The sequence below is a fragment of the Hemiscyllium ocellatum genome, unplaced genomic scaffold, assembly GCF_020745735.1.
Source record: "Hemiscyllium ocellatum isolate sHemOce1 unplaced genomic scaffold, sHemOce1.pat.X.cur. scaffold_801_pat_ctg1, whole genome shotgun sequence".
Lineage (NCBI taxonomy): Eukaryota > Metazoa > Chordata > Chondrichthyes > Orectolobiformes > Hemiscylliidae > Hemiscyllium > Hemiscyllium ocellatum.
The window spans coordinates 162818-166399 of record NW_026869243.1 but is presented as its reverse complement, the minus strand read 5'-3'; positions in this window follow the sequence as shown (position 1 = coordinate 166399).

Sequence of the window (3582 nt, the reverse complement as noted above, 5' to 3'; positions counted from 1 at the left end):
GCTAAGCACCCCGGGGCCCCTTTCGCCTGCAGGTCCCGAGCCGCCAACATGTTCTTAGTATCGTGTTCCCCAAACCTGGGTGACGGGCACCACAGGGCGGCAGAGCCATCGCACTTGCCGGGTGGCAGAGGAAGGACCGGACTATGTACCATAGCGGCCAACCACTCCCAGAGCCGGTCGTGCGGGGCTCGAGGTCTGCTCTCAACGTCACATGCTTCTGTGAGTGCTCAGGCAAGGGTCAGACCACATCCTTCCTGGCAGCACCCAAAGCAACCAGGCCGCTCGTGTCTCTCGCCTTCATTTTTCGACACAAGCGCCTGAGGAGGGACGCCACCCCTCCCCTTGCGTCAAGAGACCTCCCCACCGGCCTCTGACTGATTCTTAGAACGGACGGAAAGAGTCGGGCAAGCCTGTCAAAGATTTGAGCGTATGTCAAAAGCTTTAGACTTCCGCGAACTCTCTGGCTTGCACTGAGACCCGAGGTCGATGTGCTCAGCACCACGGGGCCCCTTTCGCCTGCAGGTCCCGAGCCGCCAACATGTTCTTAGTATCGTGTTCCCCAAACCTGGGTGACGGGCACCACAGGGCGACAGAGCCATCGCACTTGCCGGGTGGCAGAGGAAGGACCGGACTATGTACAATAGCGGCCAACGACTCCCAGAGCCGGTTGTGCGGGGCTCGAGGTCTGCTCTCAACATCACATGCTTTTGGATGTGCTCAGGCAAGGGTCAGACCACATCCTTCCTGGCAGCACCCAAAGCAACCAGGCCGCTCGCGTCTCTCGCCTTCATTTTTCGACACAAGCGCCTGAGGAGGGACGCCACCCCTCCCCTTTGCGTCAAGAGACCTCCCCACCGGCCTCTGACTGATTCTTAGAACGGACGGAAAGAGTCGGGCAAGCCTGTCAAAGCTTTGAGCGAATGTCAAAAGCTTTAGACTTCCGCGAACTCTCCGGCTTGCACTGAGACGCGAGGTCGATGTGCTAAGCACCACGGGGCCCCTTTCGCCTGCAGGTCCCGAGCCGCCAACATGTTCTTAGTATCGTGTTCTCCAATCCTGGGTGACGGGCACCGCAGGGAGGCAGAGCCATCGCACTTGCCGGGTGGCAGAGGAAGGACCGGACTATGTACAATAGCGGCCAACGACTCCCAGAGCCGGTTGTGCGGCGTCTGCTCTCAGCCTAAGAGGCTTCTGGGAGTGCTCAGGCAAGGGTCAGCCTGCACCCTTGCTGGCAGCACCCAGGGGAACCAGGACGCTTGCATCTCTCGCCTTCATTTTCGACACAAGCGCCTGAGGAGGGACGCCACCCCTCCCCTTGCGTCAAGAGACCTCCCCACCAGCCTCTGACTGATTCTTAGAACGGACGGAAAGAGTCGGGCAAGCCTGTCAAAGCTTTGAGCGAATGTCAAAAGCTTTAGACTTCCGCGAACTCTCCGGCTTGCACTGAGACGCGAGGTCGATGTGCTAAGCACCACGGGGCCCCTTTCGCCTGCAGGTCCCGAGCCGCCAACATGTTCTTAGTATCGTGTTCTCCAAACCTGGGTGACGGGCACCGCAGGGAGGCAGAGCCATCGCACTTGCCGGGTGGCAGAGGAAGGACCGGACTATGTACAATAGCGGCCAACGACTCCCAGAGCCGGTAGTGCGGCGTCTGCTCTCAGCCTAAGAGGCTTCTGGGAGTGCTCAGGCAAGGGTCAGCCTGCACCCTTGCTGGCAGCACCCAGGGGAACCAGGACGCTTGCATCTCTCGCCTTCATTTTCGACACAAACGCCTGAGGAGGGAAGCCAACCCTCCGTGTGTCAAGAGACCGTCCCCGCCCCGGCCTCCGACTGATTCTTAGAACGGACGGAAAGAGTCAGGCAAGCCTGTTAAGACTTCCGCGAACTCTCCGGCTTGCACTGAGACGCGAGGTCGATGTGCTCAGCACCACGGGGCCCCTTTCGCCTGCAGGTCCCGAGCCGCCAACATGTTCTAAGTATCGTGTTCTCCAAACCTGGGTGACGGGCACCGCAGGGAGGCAGAGCCATCGCACTTGCCGGGTGGCAGAGGAAGGACCGGACTATGTACAATAGCGGCCAACGACTCCCAGAGCCGGTAGTGCGGCGCCTGCTCTCAGCCTAAGAGGCTTTTGGGAGTGCTCAGGCAAGGGTCAGCCTGCACCCTTGCTGGCAGCACCCAGGGGAACCAGGACGCTTGCATCTCTCGCCTTCATTTTCGACACAAACGCCTGAGGAGGGAAGCCAACCCTCCGTGTGTCAAGAGACCGTCCCCGCCCCGGCCTCCGACTGATTCTTAGAACGGACGGAAAGAGTCAGGCAAGCCTGTTAAGACTTCCGCGAACTCTCCGGCTTGCACTGAGACGCGAGGTCGATGTGCTCAGCACCACGGGGCCCCCTTCGCCTGCAGGTCCCGAGCCGCCAACATGTTCTAAGTATCGTGTTCCCCAAACCTGGGTGACGAGCACCGCAGGGAGGCAGAGCCATCGCACTTGCCGGGTGGCAGAGGAAGGACCGGACTATGTACAATAGCGGCCAACGACTCCCAGAGCCGGTAGTGCGGCGCCTGCTCTCAGCTTAAGAGGCTTTTGGGAGTGCTCAGGCAAGGGTCAGCCTGCACCCTTGCTGGCAGCACCCAGGGGAACCAGGACGCTTGCATCTCTCGCCTTCATTTTCGACACAAACACCTGAGGAGGGAAGCCAACCCTCCGTGTGTCAAGAGACCGTCCCCGCCCCGGCCTCCGACTGATTCTTAGAACGGACGGAAAGAGTCAGGCAAGCCTGTCAAAGAATTGAGCAGATGTCAAAATCTTTTAAGACTTCCGCGAACTCTCCGGCTTGCACTGAGACCCGAGGTCGATGTGCTCAGCACCACGGGGCCCCTTTCGCCTGCAGGTCCCGAGCCGCCAACATGTTCTAAGTATCGTGTTCCCCAAACCTGGGTGACGAGCACCGCAGGGCGGCAGAGCCATCGCACTTGCCGGGTGGCAGAGGAAGGACCGGACTATGTACAATAGCGGCCAACCACTCCCAGAGCCGGTAGTGCGGCGTGCGAGGTCTGCTCTCAGCGGAAGAGGGTTTTGGGAATGCTCAGGCAAGGGCCAGCCTGCACCCTTCCTGGCCGCTCCCACGGGAACCAGGCTACTTGCAATCCTTTCCCCCAATAGCAAGTGCCTTTTGGAGGGACGGCCGGAGTCAACGTGGGGTTTGCCCGCCCTCCAAAGTGTCAAGAGACCGCCGCACAGGCCTCTGACTGATTCTTAGAACAGGCAGCAAGAGTTGGGTAAGTCTGTCGAAAATTTGACAAAGTGTCAAAAATTAGACTTCCGAGAGCTCTTGGGCATGCACACAGGCCTGTCATTCAAGTGCTCTGCCCGCGGAACCGTTTTTCGGATGCCTTTCAAAGTGGTCCCGCGCCGCCATTTTGTTCTAAAAATCGTGTTCCCAGAAATCTCCGGGTACCCCGCCAACCTCACTGTGTCACAATGTCAAGTGGCACTGAATGGGTCTGAATTTCAAATTCGACTGCTTCGCTCTGGAACTCGAACCCGGCAAAACCGTTTGGATTTTTCCCGGTCCAGACTT